The 24,298-nt window shown below is 37.3% G+C and overlaps 1 pseudogene; it reads left to right on the top strand.

Annotated features, from left to right (window-relative positions):
- The first annotated feature begins 1,753 nt into the window (after nt 1-1,753).
- Nucleotides 1,754-23,001, top strand: LOC120121247 (annotated as a pseudogene).
- Nucleotides 23,002-24,298: the final 1,297 nt, after the last annotated feature.

Here is a 24,298-nt window from a genome sequence, read left to right on the forward strand (position 1 = left end):
TATGTTTGACTTTGTAATATGATAATAATCAGATGGCTAGGTTTTATGGTAAATATGGAATTTCATTAATGGCAAAAATGGAATTTCCTATTGATTTGAATAAAAAATTTCATTATGCCATGTGTTGGATTATTTTATATTAGACTATCAATAATGGAGGAGTATTTTCATCTTCTTCCTCATCCAAGCTTGCCGTGGGTTTCTCCTACGTAAGAGAAAATTTTCAACTCCATTTTTCAAGCAATTTACTTATGATTTTGTGTAAGTTGTATATAGAAAATGGTTGTATGCGAAAAACTCTATCTTTTGGTACCAATATGACATGGTAATCTTGTTGGTGTTCAAAGATCCTAAATTTAAGGGTTTGTGTTCATAAAAAGGGATCATGAAATTGATGATGGATTTTAATGTTTGTGAAGTAGTTGATTCATATTCAAGCATGAAAGATGATTAGAACTTGTTTAATCTTACTAGAACTTGTTCTTTAAATTTTGGTCATGGATTGTTTGAGTGAGAAAAATTAAGGAAAAATTTGATATGGGTTGGAAATGATGAAGGAAGTATTCTTCAAGCCTTAGAAAAATTGGGGATCATTTCTTAAGTTTTGAAAAGTTTTGGATAAATTCGTAAATTTTGGAAAATTGATGAAGAACCTAGGGATGAAGTTAAAAGAAACAGTTTGGATTTTGATTCTGGCAGTAGGTTCGAAAATTCACCAGAAAATATATATAAACATAATTTGGAGGTTATTTTTATATATTGTGTTCATATATATGGATCTAGTTTTGTTTAAAATAAACAGGAATCAATTTCAAGTTATATACAAATATATATGAATTTTTAACTGAGGAAATGTCAGAAAAGTCGGACAGCATAATTCTGTACAAAACAGATTATGTTGGTGAACTTTGAAAATTCACCATAAATTGTACAGAATGAATTAGAAGAATTTATTTGTATGGATAGATTTGTATTCAAGTCTAGTTTTTAACGGAAGAAACGTAAATGAATTCCAGTGTCTATATCAATACAGAATAATGATTCTTTAAGGGTAGTGCGAGTTGTCTGAATTCTGGAAAATTAATGGGTTGTTGTGTAAGTGTTGTATAATTGATGTACTATGCTGGAAATTGTTGTTTGAGAATTGAAATGAGTGTTAGATGTGAAATTGATTATTTTGGGAAGATTGAAATGATTGGTGATTTAAGTAAAACAATTGCATAGTTGGGGTACTTAAATGTATTTATGTTTTTGTAAAAACATTTGAATGAAAATAATTTCAATGTGGAAATTATTGGTATTAAGAATTTAAGTGGTAAAATGGTGAAGACCATTTTGAGTAAATTGGAAAAGTTGGTTCCAATGTTATAAGGAATTATTATTAAGAGTTGAATATTTTGTTAGATGATGAATTTCAAATATAGTATGGAGATATGGTGGAATGTATTTATGTTAGTAAAATACTAACATATGGATTATCATGAATTTGTGATTCTACCTCTGGATTCTCTTTCAGTGCACAACAGATATGGAAAGTTACAAAAGAGAATAAGGATCTGGATCTTCCTGCTCACAAGGTTTCTCTTCATCCTAATCTTCCTATCCAGATAGTATTTCTTTTTTCCTTGATCAAGTAAATGTTTATTTCATCATGTTCATTAGGTAATGGTTGCCACAGTTCCGAAGAGATTGCCAATGAGAAGTTCTCTCGCCTATCCTCTGATGCGGTACTTTGCAGCTATCTTCCACTTAGATGCTACTTTTTTGTTGAATGCTTTTTAGTAATAATAATAGTATATATTGTGTAGGATTGGTTAGCATTGGAAGAAGCTGTATCTGGGTCAGTATCTGGTTTTGGGAGAAAGCTGAGCTCTATCCTAGAAACCTACTTTTCAGAGTAAGTTTATCTCTATGGCTGGTATGTTGAGTGACATAATTGTTGTACGACGCACCTCTATTTTGATTTAAATTAGATGCAAGTAAAGGCTTTAAGCCATGCATTATGATACCAGTTTTTGTTAAGTTGGAAGGTTTCTTCACTCATCAAACTTCCATGGGCAGTTCCTAGTTTTTCTTAATTTTTTAATGGTTTTGATAATTTTATGATTCATATGGGACCACTGTTCTTTTCCCTACAAACCATAATCCTGCTTGTGCACTTTCAATTTCTTTTGCCATAGATATGATTCAGAGGCAATCTACTTCGACGAGGGTGTAAGAAATGCAAAACGAAACAACTAGAGTCAAAAGCTTTGGATGTAAATTCCATTTGCCTCTACCACTTTTATGCTCATTTTGTTTCAAAAGCTAGATTGTTTGTCTAGTTAACATTCAAGCTTTTAAATTTAATTCTAAGTAGCTTGTAGCATTTACCAGGGATCTTTTTATTGAATTTATGGCCGTACATGCAACTGCAGCATTTCTTAATTCCTTTTTTTTCATGAATTTACAGTATTATGGGAGGTCTGATTTTGTCGATATCTATCATTTTTATTTGCAATTTCTTTTTGGTTCTATTAATCCCTGCTTGAGGTTATGTTTAGAGCTTTCTTGCGGTGAGTGTTATATTTTAATTTGTAGAATGAAATTTCTGACTCTCCTTGATTGTAAATTAAATAACCTGCCAACTAGTCTACTGACGTATGCATTGATGACTAAATAGCCAAGTGAGTGCTTCATTATCTTTAGGATCATTTGCATATATGTATGTGCTCCTGAGTCTAACATGTTGGTATGATTTTCGTTTGTGTCACAATGAGTAAGCTTGTTGAAACTTCTGATATCGCAAAAAAACTCCTCTGGTTGAGGTGCTCTCTTGAATTGAGCAGCTTGTGCATCCTGCTTTTCTCAACCTGCTGGGACATCTATGCTTCAAAGCACTTGAAGATTTTAAATCTAGACTGGAACAGATGCTAAAGGAAGGAGAAGAATTTGCAGCTTCTTCTAGTGCATGTACCAGGTCTTGTATGCTTGAGTTTGACAAAGGATGTGCAGGTTGTAGACACCCGTTTTTGTCCGGGTCTTTTATATTTATTTTATTATTATTTATTATTATTATTATTATTATTATTATTATTATTATTATTATTATTTACAATATACATATTTTTTACAGGCCTAATTCCAGGCCCGCTCAGCAACCCAAACATAGATTAGGGTTTACCCTAATCATCAGCAGCCGCCCCGGCAAATGAAATGCCACGCCGAGGCCACTGTTCCGGCGCATTCCCGACGATCCAGCCATCGTTCCCACGCCGCAATCATCATCTACAGTGAAAAACCTGTAGAACGTCAACCCAAATATCATCTACAGTACCCAACAATAACCAAATCAGAAACCCCATACCTAAAATCTCAAAATTTCACCCTCAAATCAAGAACCCATTAAAAACTAAGATTAAATCCCGATTCTTCGGGATTTAACAGATTAAACAAATCAGAAAAAGCCATGCCCTACACTAGGTATCATCATCTCACCAAATACTCAACATAAAGGAAAGGAACCAAAAAACCAGAGGAGGAAAAAAAAAAGAATAGAGAGAGAAGGTTCGGGTTGACAAAAAAAAGGGAGAGAAATAGAAAGGAAAGAAAAGGGAAAAAGAACAATACCTGCAAAGAAACCGAGCCCTTACCCATCTCTTCGGAGCAGTGAGGAACCATCCCAAAGGTAAAGCCTTTTCCTCTTCTAGGGTAGTTAGGGTTTGGAGTGCAGTGGGTTTTGGGGTTGATTCACCTAGTTTTTTTTAGGTGAGAGAGATGAGGTTACTCCGTGGTCAACGATCTATGGTGGCCGGGGAGTTTAGGGTTTAAATCCTCGGTTGAGGATGAGAGAAGGAAGGCGAGGAGGCGAGGGTCGAGAGCCATTTTGGCTCTCTGTCTTTGGAAGGAGAGGGAAGAAGGAAAGGTTTGGGGTTCTCTAGGGTTTTCGCCGCCGATTTACGGCGTTTGTGACCTCTGTTTTTTCTCCACGGCGGAGAGAGGCGGAGGATAAGGGAGAGAGGTGGAGAGCCTCTTTGGTTCTCTGTTTTCTGGAGAGAGGAGGAGACGTGAGAAATGAGAGATGTCACTGGGGAAGGGCTTGGGTTTAGCCTTATAAATCGAGTCCAAAACGGTGCCGTTTAGGATGAGGACTCGGTTGTAATTTCATCATGGGTAAACTGTGTAAAAGGGGCTCCCAGGTTTTGAACGTTTATGATGTAGCCATTTATTGTATTTTATTTATGTTGTATTTTATACCTCAAGTTTGTAACGTTTATGTATTGGTCACCTTGCAGTAATATTTTGTAAGTTTCAACATTTGTACTCTGTGTTTATAATTCTCACATTTTGCTCACTGCTTTTTTGTTTGGCTTAAATACCGAATTTGCATTGTATGTTTCATTTGTTTTATTTTAGTCATTTAGTCATAACATAGAAAAGTATTAATTTAAGTATTTAAAACCTGAGTTTTTTTTAATACAATTTATAGTCACTGTGTAAATTTTATATGGGTTGTTTACTTCCTTAGTTATGGTCATTTTGTTTAGATTTGTTTAGATACTTTTGCTAAATATATGTATAATTTATTTTTTTTACTTATGTTATTGTTTTTACTTATTTATTATATTTTCTTTAATATTTGTGTTTAGTATGAGTTAATATTAGGAAATATTTATATAGATATATATATATTGGTTAATAGTCACTATTATTTATATTATTGTGTGATATGGTTAAGCTTACTTATGTTATAGACGTTCATTTTACTTAATAGGTACTTTAAAATTTTATTTCATTTTTATTACTTTTATTTATTATTTTTATAACGTTCAATATGTTAATGTATTTTCTAATAATTAACTATATAGGTTTTAGATGAAAGTATGATTTACTTTATACTCATCTCGATATAATTTGGTGTTAATTCAAAGATAGAATATACTTTATAGATGAAAAATAGACGAGATAGCTTTCCCGATGGAGGATTGCAAATCTCGGGATTTCTCACCAAGTTAAGTATTTCTATTATTTCAAGTAATATTCAATAAATAAATTATAATTGATTTATCATTCTATTTTTTTATAATTTTTATTGTATTAATGATCTCTATGTTAATATTCACAATACATGTTTTGGATAAATTAAGTATAATTTATTTTATACTCTTGTCGATATTATTTTGGTAGTAATTCAAAAATAGAATATACTTTATAGATGAGAAATAGATGAGATAGCTTTCCCGTTGGAGGATTACAAATCTTGAGATTTCTTACCAAGTGAAGTATTTTTATTATTTTAACAAATATTCAATAAATAGATCATATTTTTACTTCTGATTCAAACTTTAAGTTCTATCATTTACGACGATATATAAGTGACTAAGTACCGATTTTGGGCGTTGAGAGGGGTGTTTACCCTTCCCCGTACGTAACCGACTCCCGGATCCGTTTAAATGAATCTTTGGTAACACAGACCGAATCTTGTTTTTTTAAAAAAATGATTTTTCTTAAAATTGTTGTAAAAGACGTTTTTAGGTATTCGACCTACCTAACCCAAAGGTCGATGGCGACTCTTTTCAATTTTATTCAAATCAATTCAAAATCATCCATTTTCCAAAATAAAAGTCATAATTGTTTTTAAATAATAATAAAAAATAGTTTTATAAAAAATGGTTATGACAGCTTGGCGACTCTGCTGGGGACACTAGAGAGTCAGGCTGTCGGTCGCTTATATATGGTCGTTATGGTGGAAATTATAAGTTCGAATCTTTAGTAAAACTATGATCTATGTATTGAATTTTTATTTATTATTTTATCTCTTTATTTTTATATACTAACATTTTAATTGTTTTCATTTTTTCAGATATTTCTTAGTTCTCGTTGAGGGTTATTTTTTTTATTTTATTTTCTCTGTTTTTGAGTCAAAGGTTTGTTTGTTTCTCCTCACATACATCACTTTCATTGGCATAACATGAGCTCTAGACATGAGCTTCGATTCAAATTAGTTAGGGTGATTGCTTTACTCTCGTAAGAATTTATTCTTCGTATGAGTTTTAACAAATAACCCATGGGATACATACCTTATACCTTCGTAGGAATTTATTCCTCGTATGGGTATAAGGCAGTGAATCCCCTCGAATTGAACTCGGTCCATTTGAAACCTGTAATGGGTGAGGATTGAGGGTTTGGTAGCCCAAGGGGGCACCGACATCAAGGACAATTCGAGTTCCTTTTTTTCCTGTTAGAGCTGAAACCATGCATATAGTGAACCATAGAACGGTCACACTAGGTAGAGTCATACTGAACCTCTGTCCGTCAATAGGTACCCAAAATAGGCGTACACAATGGAGAAACCCTCTAACCTTTTTTTTTATTTTATTATTATTTTGAGTGTAGAATAGATTTATTCTTTTAAAGCATGTGAAATAGAATTTAGGTGCAGTTAGAATTTAATTAATGAGGGTAGAGAGCATGTTTGGGTAGGACCCTTTTTGAGGAATATTATTCGGGTAGATAATACATAAATAGAATAGATTTATTTCCCGTTTTACTTATCTTTTTATGTTAAATTTATACAATTGTTTTGACTAACTGTTTTGTTTGTTTTGTTTATTTTTTTATATACCGCATAGACATATCATTAGAAAAGGCGATTGATCTATGAGTATCGATAAAGTGGAAAGACTTTCACGATGGAAAGGAGTTTCTTAAACAAAGAAGTGAATCCAGCAGATGTAAGGAACTGGTCCGAAGCCAAGCAGAAAGAGCAGGGAGATAGTCTATCAGGGAACTACGTGTCGGATCTGTCTGATTATACACCAGCTTCTTTAAAACAGAATGAGCTTCAGGGATTGAAAACAATTTGGGAAAGTTGGAATCTTATTGAGAGGCAAGCTTTTCAGCAGACTTATGGAGATATATTTCATCTGATATACGTGAAGGTAGATCCGGTTCTCATACGAAGCATAATACAGTTTTGGAATCCGGCCTATAGTTGTTTCACATTCAACCGAGAGGACATGACTCCAACCCTCGAGGAATACCAATTTCTGTTGAATTTGCCAAGCGTTAAAGTGGACAAAGTTTACTCCCGATCGATAAAAGGGCCTTCTTTTAAGTCAAAGCTTGCAAAGATCTCGGGCACAAGCGACAAATGGGTAAATGATCGCTTGCAACGCAAGGGAGAAAGTGAGGGAGTGTCGTGGTCTCACTTACAAAAGATAGCTGAAGCACACGTAGATGAAAACGTGCGTAGAGATGTATTTGCTCTGGGTATATATGGTTTGGTAATCTTTCCAAAATGTTTGGGGCTGATCGAGCTAGCAGTAGTCGATTTGGTTGAGAAGTTAGGAAGAGAGGTGAATCCAGTCCATGCGATTCTTGCTGAAACTTTCCGATCTTTGAATATATGTAGAAGGTTAGGGGGAGGTCATTTTATGGGCTGTGTTCAATTGCTTACTATGTGGATCAGAAGCCATTTCTGGAAGGAGGAAAAAGTCAACTATAATCGTTTTTTGAAAGATTATTCTCCTGTTGCTGAGTACCTTACGAAGGAGTGGCCGGAAGTATCTCAGAAAGATCAATGGATTGATTTCTTCCGGAATCTACAGAGTCAAAACATAGCATGGCGAACACCGTGGCTGATGCATACGCAAATCTTGTTCAAGTGTGGAGATTTGGACTAGATTATATTACTGGGACTGTGGGGAGGAGTGGGATACGCTCCTTTGTTGATATTGAGACAGTACGGTGCCCGACAGTTTGTTCCCGTGACTCATGGGTTGACTGGTGCTGAATTTGATTATAAAGAAGGCAATTATAGAAAGAAAATCAAAGATGTGGCTGATTCTTGGAGGATGACTTTTAGGACTAAAGTAATTGGAGCGGATGTTATCTTGACGCCTGATTATGAAGCCTGGAGAATCAGGAGGGTAAATGATAAAATACCTTTAACATCTGGAGAGGGATCAAGGTCGATAGAAGAACAAATCAGAAATATCCCTTCGAATTTGGAAATCCAAAGAATTGAGTTTGAATGGAAAAGGCTAAAGATTCCAAGAAAATAGAGATGGAGAGAGAAAACTTCATGTTGACTATCGAGGCTGAATTTCATGCCAGACAGTTTATAATGATGAGAGAACGGAAAGAGGAGGTGGAAGCCGATTTAGAAGACTTAAAAAAAGATTATCAAAGGGTGCAGCAAGTGAGAAAGAGACTTGGATCCAGAGAATTAGCAGCTGCAAGACGGCGAATCAAAAGTCTGGAAATTGAGAACAAGTGTCAGATCAAGAAGATAGATGCTGGAAAAGCAAAAGTATGCGAGTTAGAAGCCGATAAAAAGGAATTGATCAAGCAGTATAAAGCTGAGGCTCGTAGAGCTCAAAAACTCCATGAAGAAAAGAGTCAGCCTGAAGGAATTAGAAGAAGAAAAGAATCAAGTCCAGGGGTTAAAAACTGAGATGAACAGTATGATTGAGGACTTTGAGGACAAAGATCGAAGAATTTTAGAGCTCGAAGAAGAAAGAAAGCGAAAGAAAGAAGAGATGTGGTCTGAGAGACAGGGATGGAATCGAATCCTCGATAGAAAGCAGGCAGATATTGGATCGTGGATGCAGAGATTCTCTACAAAAAGTCAGCAAGTAGATGAGCTCACGGGAGAGATGGGAGAATTACAGATGAGATTCGAACATGAGATGAACCAATCTCAAGCTATGAATGATGAGCTCAAAAGTCATGTATCGAACCTTGAGCAATCCCTTCTGCAAGTGCAAGTTCCTCCCGCTTCAGTGGACCTAAGAGTTGCTCTCGAAGAAAACAAATCCTTCCAGAAGGAAATCAGAGAATTGAATGGTGAACTCCAGAAATTTCGAATTCATATTACCAATCTAGAAAAAGAAATCAAACGCATCAATAAGGGATGGGAAAATACATATGAGCATTATCGATCCTTGGTAGAAGAACGCGAGCGCATGATGGGGGAAGCTATTGCTCAAATGGTGAAGTGGCTCGGTACATGAACGAATTAGCCAATAGAGCGAGATCATCCAACTGCGCACAAATCCGGTTTCTGAATATACAAGGGAGATCATCGCCATTATGAATGAAATTGTAGAGCTGAGTCTGAGGGCTAGGCCTTATATGTAATAGAACTCCTTTGTAATGAGTGAAACTTTTTATCCAATGAAAGTATTTCCGAATGGTTACTGCTTGGGTCAACGCCTTTTATTTGCATTTCATACTTGCATCATTCATTATGCATAAGTAAATTCATCATTTATAATGCATCACCAATAAAATGCATCATTTATAGCACATTACCAATAATATGCATTCGAATTTGAAAAGAACAATAAAATTAATTTCCGAAGGGTTATGTGACAGACGATTCTGGCAAGTAAAAACTCCAATCCTCATCACACGCGAAGTAGAGCCATGGAGGCCAAGCTTGATCAATTAAAGAAAGAAATGCAAGAAGATTTACTAAGAATACAACAAGAATGGCAGGCAAAGATGGATCAGTCACAAAAGTCAATTATAGATCAAATCCTGCAAAGCCAGGCTAATATGATGAATGAGATGATGACCAAGATGTCTGGGTTACGTACTGAAACAGTTAAAGAACCAAGCACTGCCCCTGTTGAAGTTTCTAGGCAGGAGTCTACCCCGAGACTAGTTATCTCACCTGAAAAGCTAGTTGAGCATCCTGCAGGTCTTCAGCTGTAAGGTTCAAATGGCCACGACTAACCCTCAAAACAGTCCTTATGAGTATATTGATGTAGATCCTGAGGAAATAGAGAAACCTAAAACGGAAGTACCAGAGCATTTAAAGGACTGGTGCAAAGGGTTTTTTAAAGAAATGGGAAAGCAGAGTTCTCAAGACGGAATGAATGCAGAGGAATTGAGTCTTGTGCCAGACCTAGTATTACCACCAAAGTTCAAAATGCCGGAATTTGAAAAGTATGATGGGAAAACTTGTCTTGTTGCTCACTTGACCATGTTTTGTCGAAGAATGACAAGATTTGTGAAGGATGATGGGCTATTAATTCACTGTTTCCAGGCCAGCTTGACGGGGTCAGCTGTCAGATGGTATAACCAATTAACCCGAGCTAAAATAGGGTCTTGGAAGGATTTGGCCAATGCGTTTAAAGAACAATATCAACACGTTACCGACATGATGCCTGATCGTATTACTCTCCAAAATATGGAGATGAAGCATAATGAGACCTTCAGACAATACGCTCAGCGCTGGAGGGATATTGCTGCTCAAGTGCACCCACCACTTATTGAGAGGGAGTTTATAACCATGTTTATAGATACGTTAAGATCTCCTTATATTGATCATATGTTAGGAGTGGCAACTAAGAGCTTCTCTGATATCGTGATGTGCGGAGAGATGATCGAGAGAGCATTAAAGAAGGGGCAGATTGTCGGTAGCCAAACTCCTGCAAAGAAACCCTATGTGAAAAGGAAAGAAGGAGAGGTGAATAATGTAAATTTCTCTGTGAGTAAGCCGAAGATGGGAAATTCTTCTTCATCCCAAGGAGAGACTAAGCGCGAGCATAACAATGAAAGGATGACGTTCACTCCCATACCAATGACCTACAGTGAGCTCTTCCATGGATTAGTCCAAGCTCACGTAGTGTCACCAAAATTCATTGATCCAATTAAACCACCTTATCCAAAATGGTTCAACGAAAATGAGACATGCGAATATCATGCAAATCTCAGAGGACATAACATTGAAAAGTGTCTCGCTTTTAAAAGAGTGGTTGAAGATCTGATCAAGAGAAAGGTGGTGTCCTTTAATGATTCTGAAGCACCCTGTGTTGCTGCAAACCCGCTTCCAAATCATCAGAATCAGGGAGTGAACGCTATTGAGAAAAATCAGAAAATTAAAAGGAGAATTGAAGAAATAAGAACACCACTGAAATGGGTATATGCTTAAATAAAGGAGAGAGGGTTGTTGAGCCCTAGAAATGAATGCTCAACGGAAAAGACAGAAAACTTTTGTGAATACCATGGTGAAAATGGTCATCAAATTCAGGACATTCAAGAATTCAGGCAAATAGTCCAAGAATTAATGAACGAGCAGGAGTTGCAGTTCTATGAAGAAAGAATGAGTGAGAATGAAAGATATATATGCGCTTCTGAAGAAAATTCAAGGGAAGCTGAGAAGAATTTAAAAAAGCATGTCCTGGTCATATCAAAACCAAATTACGAGGGCAGCAGTGGAAGTATAACATCTAGGGTGGTGATCAAAACCCCTGCGCCTTTTGCCTACAAGAGTAACAAGAGTGTTCCCTGGGACTATACATGCCAAATTAATACTCCTGAGAGTAAGGAGGAAGAGGTTGCTGAAGTTGGATTTTTCACCAGGAGTGGAAGATGCTATGCTCCTGGAAAGGCTGATAAAGCAAGGGATGTGATTATTAAAGATCCCGATGATAAATTGAATGAACCTGTTAAGATTGAGGAGGCTCAGGAATTCTTAAAGTTTCTAAAACACAGCAAGTATAACATTGTGGAACAGCTTCATAAGACCCCAGCACGGATTTCAATGTTATCTCTACTGTTGCATTCGGAAGTACATCGAAATACTCTGATCAAAGTGCTGAATGAAACTTTTGTAGGGAAGGATATACCAGTGGAACGTGTGGACAGGATGGTAAACCATATTAATGCAGATAATTTCATTTATTTTTATGATGATGAAATACCTGAAGAAGGAAAAGGCAGGGGCAAGGCTTTACACCTTACGGCTCATTGCAAAGGAGTCATCGTCTCAGGGGTGTTAATTGAAAATGGATCGGCCTTGAATGTTATGCCATTCGCCACTCTAAATAGACTTCCTGTGGATGTATCACAAATGAGGGTTTGTGGCAATGCTGTAAGGGCATTTGATGGGACAGAACGCAAGATAATGGGGAAGATGATTATCCCTCTCAGAATTGGCCCTACAACATTTGAAGTAGATTTTGTTGTCATGGATATTCATCCGAGTTATAGTTGCTTGCTAGGGAGACCCTGGATTCACATGGCTGGGGCAGTTCCTTCCTCCCTTCACCAAAAGCTCCGATTCATTGTTGATGGGACTCTGGTGACCATCAAAGCGGAAGAAGACATCATTGCCTCTATCACTACAGATGCACCATATGTAGGGGTAGATGAAAATGCACTAGAGTTCTCTTTCCAGTCCTTGGAATTTGTTAATGCTACTTTTATCTCTGAAGGCAAAAGAATTCCCATTCCTCATCTTTCAAAAAATACAAAGATGCAATTAAAAGAGACATTAGCTAGAGGAGCAAAGGTAGGGAAAGGTTTGGGAAAGAAACTGCAAGGCATCACTGAAGGGCTGGCTCCAGTTCCTAAAAGAAATTATTTTGGTCTTGGATACAGACCAACGTACCATGATAAAGTCAGAGATGCACAAAAGCTTAAGGAAAGGAGGAAGGCAAGAGTAAAGGGAGAAGACCTTGTTTAGGGACCCATGGTCATTCCACCACTCTCCAAATCTTTTGTGTCTGGAGGATTTGTGATTGACACGCTGAAACAGTCAGGGGATATTGAAGATACAGAATTTGTTGAAGATTTATTGGGAAGCCTGAGCATCAACGTTATCACAGAAGAGTCTACTGGAGAGTGTTCATTGGCATCAATCCGTCCGTGTCCTCCTGGCTATGTTTTGAACAATTACATTGTTGAAGAACTCCCTATGTTCTATAAGCACTTTTCAAAGTAATGCATAATAACAAATCTGTCTCCTTTTGACCCAAATATAATAGGGCTTTTTTAAAAGGACAAATTGTTATTTGTCATTGCTTTAATGAAACAGTGTTCTTCTTTCATTCTAATCTTAGCAAGTATTTTATTCATCTCTTGAGTATTCTTTATTCTTTATTGATAATTATTTTCTTGATAAATATTAGATAAAATTTTTGTCCACAACCAAATATACTCCTTTTTGATTCGCAGGTCTTCAGATATCAACTGTTCGAGTAATGATACTTTTGAACCACAAATTGATTTTGAAAATGACATGTGTCTCGAAGAATCTGAGGGTTATAAAGATGAAGAGGAATGTGAGTTAAACTCTGAGCTTGTTAGAATGATGGAGCAAGAAGATAGACAAATATTGCCCCACAAAGAGACAACTGAAACAATAAATTTGGGAACAGAAGAGGATATAAAGGAAGTTAAAATTGGCACTTCACTCTCACCAAAAATAAGAGATGGTCTTATAAGCCTTCTTCGGGAATATAGGGATGTGTTTGCTTGGTCTTATCAAGATATGCCGGGGTTGGAGACTGACATTGTGATGCACAAGCTATCAATAAAGCCGGAATGCAAGCCTGTTCAGCAAAAGCTTCGAAGAATGAGACCAGATATGCTATTAAAAATCAAGGAAGAAGTGAAAAAACAATTCGATGCTGGATTTTTACAAGTGGCCAAGTACCCTGAATGGGTAGCAAACATAGTGCCAGTTCCAAAGAAAGATGGCAAAGTTCGGATGTGTGTTGACTACCGGGATCTCAATCGAGCGAGCCCCAAAGATAATTTTCCACTCCCACATATCGATACTTTGGTTGACAATACGGCTGGTCATGCTCTTTTCTCTTTCATGGATGGTTTCTCAGGTTACAATCAAATTAAGATGGACCCAAAAGACATGGAAAAGACAACTTTTGTGACAATGTGGGGTACATTTTGTTACAAGGTGATGCCCTTCGGACTTAAGAACGCCGGGGCAACATATCAAAGAGCAATGGTTACGTTGTTCCACGATATGATGCACAAGGAGATAGAAGTGTACGTGGATGATATGATTGCTAAATCACAAACTGAAGAAGAACATGTAAAAGTCTTAAGGAAACTGTTTTTAAGATTAAGAAAATACCAGCTCAAGCTTAACCCAACCAAGTGCACATTTGGAGCTACTTCAGGGAAGTTATTGGGATTTGTAGTCAGTGAGAGTGGGATAGAAATAGATCCTAATAAAGTCAAAACAATTTTGGAATTACCTCCCCCTAGAACGCAAAAAGAAGTACGAGGTTTTCTGGGGAGGTTAAATTATATTGCCAGATTCATCTCGCAGTTGACTGAGAAATGTGATCCAATATTCCGATTACTGAGAAAGCGAAACCCAGGAGAATGGGATGATAGTTTCCAAGAATGCTTCGATAGAATTAAGGGTTACTTAATTAATGCTCCTGTCTTGATGCCACCAATTCCAATTAAACCATTGATTTTATATTTGACTGTCTTTGAGAAGTCCATGGGATGTGTGTTGGCCCAACATGACGAAACTGGAAGAAGAGAACGAGCTATTTACTATCTCAGTAAGAAATTCACTGACTGTGAGACTCGATACTCCTCTATCGAAAAGCTGTGTTGTGCTTTAGTATGGACTACTAAGAGGCTGAGACAGTATTTGTTGTATCATACTACCTGGTTGATATCAAGACTGGATCCGTTAAAGTACCTGATGGAATCAACGGCTCTAACTGGAAGGATGGCGAGATGGCAAATGTTGTTGTCCGAATTTGATATAGTCTATATGAACCAGAAATCAGCTAAAGGGAGTGCTATTGCAGATTTCTTGGCAAGCAGAGCATTAGAAGACTATGAGCCAGTAAAATTTGATTTTCCGAATGAGGACTTGATGAGTATATTTGTTACTGAAGAAGATACTCCGAAAAATGAAGCATGGAAAATGAACTTCGATGGCGCTTCTAATGCTGTGGGACATGGAATTGGGGCAATACTAGTTTCACCTGAGGGAGATCATTATCCTTTTACTAGTAGGCTCGCCTTTGAAAGCACTAACAATATGGCAGAGTATGAAGCATGTATCTTGGGTATTCAAGCTGCAATTGAGCGCAAAGTTAAAAGCCTAGAAGTATTCGGCGATTCTGCTCTGGTTATTTATCAGCTTCGCGGGGAATGGATGACTCGAGACTCCAAGTTGATAGAATACAAGAACTTGGTGATGGAGTTGATCAAAGAGTTTGAAGAAATTTCTTTTGCTTATCTTCCTCGTGAAGAAAATCAAATGGCAGATGCCTTGGCTACGTTGGCAGCTATGTTTAAGGCCGATGATCAATCTCGAATGATGCCTATTCGGATGAGTATAAGAGAATGCCAGCTCATTGTTGCAACATAGAGGAAGAAGAGGATGATAGTCTCCCATGGTATTATGATATTCTCCAGTATGTGAAGTATCGGCTTACCCAGCGGAGGCAACTGAGAATGATAAACGGACCGTAAGAAGATTAGCAATGGGGTATGTCCTTGATGGAGATATATTGTATAAAAAAGGCAAGGATCAGGTGCTTTTGAGATGTGTTGATAGAATTGAGGCCAAGAAAATACTTGAGGAAGTCCATGAAGGAGTTTGTGGAACACATGCTAATGGATTCACAATGGTTAGAAAAATCATGAGGTTTGGGTACTATTGGTCCACTATGGAAGGAGATTGTATCAGATTTGCTCGAAGATGTCATAAATGCCAGATTCATGATAACCAAATACATGTTCCTCCTTCACCACTCCATGTAATGAACGCACCTTGGCCATTTTCAATGTGGGGCATCGATGTCATTGGGGCAATTTCACCGAAGGCCTCAATGGACATCGTTTTATCTTAGTGGCTATAGACTACTTCACCAAATGGGTTGAAGCTGCCTCTTATGCTAATGTCACAAAAGGAGCAGTGTGCAGATTTCTAAAAAGAGAAATCATTTGTAGATATGGAACACCTGAAAGGATCATCACAGATAATGCATTGAATTTGAACAACGATTTAATGAAGGAAGTTTGCACAAAGTTAAAGATCAAACATCACAATTCGGCTCCTTATCGCCCAAAAATGAATGGGGCAGTAGAGGCAGCGAATAAAAACATCAAGAAGATCATCACAAAAGCAACTGAAACATATAGGGACTGGCATGAAAAATTACCTTTTGCGTTGCTTGCTTATCGCACGTCCGTTCGTACATCTACTGGGGCAACACCATTCTCTTTGGTATATGGGATGGAAGCAGTTTTACCTGTTGAGGTGGAAATACCTTCTTTGAGAGTATTGATGGAGTTGAAACTGGATGAGGCTGATTGGGTACAAAGTAGGTTTGATCAATTAAATTTGATTGAGGAGAAAAGGCTGAGAGCTATCTGCCATGGCCAAATGTACCAGAAAAGGATGATACGAGCATATGACAAGAAAGTCAGACCTCGAGAATTTCATGAAGGCGATTTGGTACTAAAAAAGATCCTACCTATGCAAAAAGACTTTCGAGGGAAGTGGATGCCGAACTGGGAAGGTCCCTATGTTGTAAAAAAGGCATTCTCAGGAGGAGCTTTGGTGTTAACAGAAATGGATGGAGAAGATTTGCCTAATCCCGTGAATTCCGATTCGGTCAAACGATATTACACTTAAATCAATCAAAAAAAATCAATCAAAAAAAAAGAAAAGAAAAATTAAATAAAGGAGGGTTCAAGATGAAAACCCAAAATGGGCGTCTTGAAACCAAAGGAGGATTCGAGTTGAAAATCCGTAATGGACGGCTCGAATAGCCAGAAGTTGAAATGGCGGATTCCCTCGGAAGCCTGACAGTTCAGGGAAAGACTCTCATGCTCACACATCTTTTGTACGATCTGAATCTTCGAAACACATGTCAACTTTCAAGAAAGATTTGCTGTGAGGAAGTAAAAGGATTCAGCATTTGATATTCACTATATTTGTCCTTTGATCTTCCTTTGTACTTACTTGTTTCTTGTCCCCAAAAGATTATAATTTCTCATTGCCTCTTTTCCATGAAACTTGTCAAATTTGATTCATTGTCCTTGTATATATTCACCAAATTTTTTATTATTATGCCTTACTCTGAAAAGTGTCAGAGTATGGGGATTTTGAAACAGGTGTTCGCCAGAGAGCACATACAAAGGCACGCTCCCATCAATCATTAAACAAATCATTGAAAAAAAAAGGGTTTAAATCAAAGAAATCAGTTTCAACATAATCATACTTTTCCCAAGCAAAGAAGTCCCAATTTAAAGGCATGCAACAAGGAGAGGCCATTCTGAATGAATTTTCTCTGAAAAATCAATCAATGACCAAAGAATCAAAGAGGCAAGATAAACTCTCTCGGGGTAGATCGGAGGGACCAAGTCAAAGAATATTTAATGAGAGGTCAAGAAAGTAACCAGGCATGGATAAATGCATAAATATCGCATGTTCCGATCAAAGAGTATGAGAGATTCTCAATGCCAGGATCGAACTGAACATAACCCTTTAAACATGCATTTAGATCATTCTTAGAGCATATTGATAACATGAAATCATGGCATATGACCATTTTTACAGGATCTTCAAGATTTATTTCATTATTGAAGCAATGAATCAGTCAACATCAACTGACCAGACTTCCTCATCACGTAGGAGCCGTGTCAACCTTAGATAATCAGCCGTCCTCATCACGTAGGAACCGAGTTATCACCCTTCCTAAAGATGGCCAGAGTTCTTCATCATGTATGAACCATGTCATCTACCCTTAGACGACCAGACTTCCTCATCACGTAGGAGCCGTGTCAACCTTAGATAATCAGCCGTCCTCATCACGTAGGAACCGAGTTATCACCTTTCCTAAAGATGGCCAGAAACTCTTCATCACGTATGAGTCGTGTCATCCACCCTTAGACGACCAGACCTCTTCATCATGTATGAGCAGTGTCGTCCCCAACAACCAGCATTATCCAATTTCTATGGAAAAGGGGAGAACCAGACAAAAACGTGTTGTCTTGTCGTCTTTGCCCTATTCTTGTTAACACAAGTATGTGCAAAGAGGGGCAGCTGTAGACACTCGTTTTTGTCCGGGTCTTTTATATTTATTTTATTATTATTTATTATTATTATTATTATTATTTATTATTATTATTATTATTTTATTATTATTATTATTATTATTATTATTATTATTATTATTATTTACAATATACATATTTTTTACAGGCCTAATTCCAGGCCCGCTCAGCAACCCAAACATAGATTAGGGTTTACCCTAATCATCAGCAGCCGCCCCGGCAGATGAAATGCCACGCCGAGGCCACTGTTCCGGCGCATTCCCGATGATCCAGCCATCGTTCCCACGCCGCAATCATCATCTACAGTGAAAAATCTGTAGAACGTCAACCCAAATATCATCTACAGTACCCAACAATAACCAAATCAGAAACCCCATACCTAAAATCTCAAAATTTCACCCTCAAATCAAGAACCCATTAAAAACTAAGATTAAATCCCGATTCTTCGGGATTTAACAGATTAAACAAATCAGAAAAAGCCATGCCCTACACTAGGTATCATCATCTCACCAAATACTCAACATAAAGGAAAGGAACCAAAAAACCAGAGGAGGAAAAAAAAAGAATAGAGGGAGAAGGTTCGGGTTGACAAAAAAAAAGGGAGAGAAATAGAAAGGAAAGAAAAGGGAAAAAGAACGATACCTGCAAAGAAACCGAGCCCTTACCCATCTCTTCGGAGCAGTGAGGAACCATCCCAAAGGTAAAGCCTTTTCCTCTTCTAGGGTAGTTAGGGTTTGGAGTGCAGTGGGTTTTGGGGTTGATTCACCTAGTTTTTTTTAGGTGAGAGAGATGAGGTTACTCCCCGTGGTCAACGATCTACGGTGGCCGGGGAGTTTAGGGTTTAAATCCTCGGTTGAGGATGAGAGAAGGAAGGCGAGGAGGCGAGGGTCGAGAGCCATTTTGGCTCTCTGTCTTTGGAAGGAGAGGGAAGAAGGAAAGGTTTGGGGTTCTCTAGGGTTTTCGCCGCCGATTTACGGCGTTTGTGACCTCTGTTTTTTCTCCACGGCGGAGAGAGGCGGAGGATAAGGGAGAGAGGTGGAGAGCCTCTTTGGTTCTCTGTTTTCTGGAGAGAGGAGAGTGAGAAATGAGAGATGTCACTGGGGAAGGGCTTGGGTTTAGCCTTATAAACCGAGTCCAAAACGGCGCCGTTTAGGATGAGGACTCGGTTGTAATTTCATCATGGGTAAACTGTGTAAAAGGGGCTCCCAGGTTTTGAACGTTTATGATGTAGCCATTTATTGTATTTTATTTATGTTGTATTTTATACCTCAAGTTTGTAACGTTTATGTATTGGTCACCTTGCAGTAATATTTTGTAAGTTTCAACATTTGTACTTTGTGTTTATAATTCTCACATTTTGCTCACTGCTTTTCTGTTTGGCTTAAATACCGAATTTGCATTGTATGTTTCATTTGTTTTATTTTAGTCATTTGGTCATAACATAGAAAAGTATTAATTTAAGTATTTAAAACCTGAGTTTTTTTTAATACAATTTATAGTCACTGTGTAAATTTTATATGGGTTGTTTACTTGCTTAGTTATGGTCATTTTGTTTAGATTTGTTTAGATACTTTTGCTAAATATATGTATAATTTATTTTTTTTACTTATGTTATTGTTTTTACTTATTTATTATATTTTCTTTAATATTTGTGTTTAGTATGAGTTAATATTAGGAAATATTTATATAGATATATATATATTGGTTAATAGTCACTATTATTTATATTATTGTGTGATATGGTTAAGCTTACTTATGTTATAGACGTTCATTTTACTTAATAGGTACTTTAAAATTTTATTTCATTTTTATTACTTTTATTTATTATTTTTATAACGTTCAATATGTTAATGTATTTTCTAATAATTAGCTATATAGGTTTTAGATGAACAAAGTATGATTTACTTTATACTCATCTCGATATAATTTGGTGTTAATTCAAAGATAGAATATACTTTATAGATGAAAAATAGACGAGATAGCTTTCCCGATGGAGGATTGCAAATCTCGGGATTTCTCACCAAGTTAAGTATTTCTATTATTTCAAGTAATATTCAATAAATAAATTATAATTGATTTATCATTCTATTTTTTTATAATTTTTATTGTATTAATGTTCTCTATGTTAATATTAACAATACATGTTTTGGATAAATTAAGTATAATTTATTTTATATACTCTTGTCGATATTATTTGGTAGTAATTCAAAGATAGAATATACTTTATAGATGAGAAATAGATGAGATAGCTTTCCCGTTGGAGGATTGCAAATCTTGAGATTTCTTACCAAGTGAAGTATTTTTATTATTTTAACAAATATTCAATAAATAGATCATATTTTTACTTCTGATTCAAACTTTAAGTTCTATCATTTACGACGATATATAAGTGACTAAGTACCGATTTTGGGCGTTGAGAGGGGTGTTTACCCTTCCCCGTACGTAACCGACTCCCGGATCCGTTTAAATGAATCTTTGGTAACACAGACCGAATCTTGTTTTTTTAAAAAAATGATTTTTCTTAAAATTGTTGTAAAAGACGTTTTTAGGTATTCGACCTACCTAACCCAAAGGTCGATGGCGACTCTTTTCAATTTTATTCAAATCAATTCAAAATCATCCATTTTCCAAAATAAAAGTCATAATTGTTTTTAAATAATAATAAAAAATAGTTTTATAAAAAATGGTTATGACACAGGTAATGTAGTGAATTCTTGAACTTTGCCAAGCAATCCTAAATTTTCATAATAATATGATTTTAGAAGTACTGAGTTTAGTATGTTCAACTTGTTTATATGCTTTCATGGTCTATTTTTCTTCTCTTACAGATGCTGTTATCAGACAGGCTAATTGGGATGCTTCTAAAGTGAGGGAAAAACTGCGACGTGATATTGATGCTCACATATCATCTGTTCGCAATGCAAAAATTGTCTGAACTGATTGCTAGATATGAGGTGATTTTATTTAGTAATTCAGCCTTGTAGATATTTATTAAAACTTTTCACTATTGTTTTATCAATCAGCAAAGTGCTGAGATTTTAGTTTTACTGAGGAAAAACTTAGACAATCACTATCTGAACCAGTGGAGTCTGTACTTGTACTTGATGCTGCTGGAAGAGACACCTGGGCTTCAATAAGAAAACTTCTTACACGTGAGACTGAGAATTCCGTGTCAGAGTTTTCAACTGCTATTTCTAGTTTTGAGTTAGACCAACCTACAATGGATAGAATGCTGCAAGGTTTGAGGGATTAGGCAAGAAAAACAGGCTGGAAAAGTTCTGATCCTCATGAAGGATAGGTAGAGAATCTTAAATTTCAATTTCTTGATTGTTGCTGTTTGATTTTAATAGTCTGCTGTGTTTAATTCTTGATGTAATGTATCAGGTTCTCAACTATCTTCAGTCATGACAACGATTCAATGCCAAGAGTTTGGACCGGAAAAGAAGACATTAAGACCATTACCAAGGATGCTCGTATTGCAGTAATGTTTTTGGATTATTTCATTTGTGGAACTTTAATATACACTAATTGCATGCTGCAGCAATCTGAAAGGCTTTCAACTATTGTACTGTTTGCAGTCTCTGAGGCTGTTAGCTGTTATGGCTGTCATACGGTTGGACGGGAAACCAGATAAAATTGAAAACGTATTATTTTCTTCCCTAATGGAAGGAACCGTGACTTCTCCAGACCCTTTTGCCTCTAGCACATGGGAGGATGTAATGGGGGTTGGTTAGTTTTGTAATGTAAATAAGTTCATCAAACCAAAGTTCTTATTTAAAATTAGCACATGTATTAGGTACCTCCTGAAAATACCCTGATTACACCGGTGCAATGCAAGTCATTGTGGAGACAATTCAAAGCAGAGACAGAATTTACAGTCACTCAAGCTATTTCAGCACAGGTATATTATTTAGTGCTCCAGTTGGTTGCTGTCTTTCTAGTTGTAGGAGATGGCATATCAATGAGGACATAGTTTAGGTTATCTTTATAATTATTTTGTTTCTTATTTTAGGAGGCGTACAAGCGAAGTAACTCCTGGTTACCTCCTGCATGGGCAATTGCAGGAATGGTTATCCTTGGATTTAATGAATTTATGCTTCTTCTAAGGTAACATCATGTAATCTTTTGTATGGTGCAGTTATTCGTCCCTTTCTTTGAACTTGTTTTGTTCCTGGGCAATGCTCGTTTAAAGGACGTTAAGCTCCTAGTTGTTAGCAGTAGTTGGGGCTACAAACCCATTCCTAGGAGGCTGCTACCATGGTATGATGGACGACTGTTCTTAACCAACATTTCCAAGCCCCGGTTTTAGCATGAATATTCATCCGAAGCCTGATTGCATCTTAGTTCATTATACTAGTATGAATCTTCCTAGTTTACAATCGGTCGTGTTAATTTTTGTGCTCATTATATTTATCTGCTGATGAAACAGGAATCCTCTCTATCTCATGTTTCTATTTGTTGCATTTTTAATCTCAAAAGCCATGTGGGTAACGATGGATGTCCCAGGGCAGTTTCAACATGGCACGGTGAGTATGAAAGAGAATTCACTCTACTTTTGACAATTGTGCTTGTAGTTGTCACCAGCGACTTACCGTTTCATGTGAAGTTGCCCATTTCATGTCTTCTTTCAAAACTCTAATTTGGATTTTTGGCATGCGAATGAAAGCATGATATATAATATACTCACTCAGAGATGATGAGCACGAGTTGGTGCTGAAACGTCTTACTGTGGGATTATGCCCTCAATATTTCATGTTTTATTTTGTTGCTTGGAATGTTACCCAGTGATTCAATTTCTCTGTTCACCTCCTCTCCAGCTTGCCGGGCTAATCTCTACTTCATCGAGGTTTCTTCCTACTGTGATGAATCTTCTAAAATGAGTTGCCGAAGAGGCTCAAGGTCATCGAACTCCCGAGTCCCCCGGGCAACAGTCATCAGTAGCTTTTCAGAGTTTCAGGAATCAAAGTCAGCCAAGTGCAACAAGCTCAATTCCAGAGTCAACTGTTTCATCCAACGTTTGTGTGTCTGATTGTGGTATCGAGTACTCAAGCCCTAGCTTAATGCAGAGAAGAAACCAAAGAACTTCAGAAGCAGAGCTTTCTTTATAAATAATAAAGCGAGTCTGCCCGTGTAGGATGTATACAAAACTAGGTTCAAATATAATGAAAAATGAGAATATATTGACGCAGACGAGCGCGCGCGCGCGCACAGAGAGAGAGAGAGGAGAGAGAGAGAGAGAGAGAGAGAGAGAGAGAGAGAGAGAGAGAGAGAGAGAGAGAGAGAGAGAGAGAATCTTTTACATATGTAACGGAGGAATAAATAACAGTGTATAAAGAATTTGGCTGTGTTAGAATATGTTTACTAAAGTTGCCAGGGAGATGTGTATTGTACGCATATTCAATAAATTTAATTAATGTCCCGCGCACTGTTCTGTTAGCAGTGTGTTCCTTAGCATCGACAATCATTATCGTCCGTTCTCGTTTTATTATATATACTATTATTATTATTACCGTTATTATTACAAGGCCAAAAGGCCCAGTTACAATAAAACCTGGGGCTCAATTCCAGCAGATCCAGAATCTGGTTCAGGTCCAAACCTAATCCAAGCCCAAATAATCTAGAAGGCTCTAACTCAGCAGTTAGGGTTTCCCATGCTTTTTCAACGTCGCCAGCAACCATCATCGTTGGATCTAGAGAGATCCAACGGCCACAATGATCTAGCAGAAAACTTAGGGTTTCATTACACCCAAGGGTCTATTCCGGCTGCCGCCTCCAGGTGCTTCAACCAATCACTGCCACGAGGCCACCGCCTCAAAGGAAAACTCCAGAAGGTGAAGGATAACCGCACAGCTCATCGTCCCTAGGGTGAGTCACCACTGTAGCTCTGATAACTCACCGAAAAGCCATCATTGCAACTGAGCTTTCGAGCCCTATAAAAGGTCGATCCTGCGAAGAAACATAGATAATAAAAAAAAGAGGGAGACGGCAACCAAAAAGGAAACGAAAGGAACACAGACAAACAGAGAGGGAGGACGAACACAAACAGAAGGAGAGATAGAGAAACAAAGAAATAACGAGCAACAAGGAGAGAAGACTTACCTAACCGCCGGAGCCTCCACGCGCCATCGGAGACGTTATTACAACCGAGGTAAAAGCTTCGGTTTTGTTTAGATCTAGGGCGATCTAAAGGTTTTTAGGAAGAGTTAGGGACGAATCTGAGTTAAGGGAAAACCGACGAGCATTTTAATGTATTTGGGTAATTTTCGGCCACTGTGATGTCGACGTTGGCGATAGGCGACCGGCCGATGGACGGATTCCCTCCGGCGAGGGAATCCTAGATAGAGGTCGGAGCTTCTCTTTCCAAGAGAAAGAAGCCAAATGAGAGAAATAGACCTTAAGTGCCGGTTTTGGGCTATTTAAACCCTCCCCGAATGGCGTCGTTTTGGGGAGGGATTATTTGTGT

This window comes from Hibiscus syriacus, unplaced genomic scaffold (assembly GCF_006381635.1).
Source record: "Hibiscus syriacus cultivar Baekdansim isolate YM2019G1 unplaced genomic scaffold, ASM638163v2 tig00110365_pilon, whole genome shotgun sequence".
Classification (NCBI taxonomy): Eukaryota; Viridiplantae; Streptophyta; class Magnoliopsida; order Malvales; family Malvaceae; genus Hibiscus; species Hibiscus syriacus.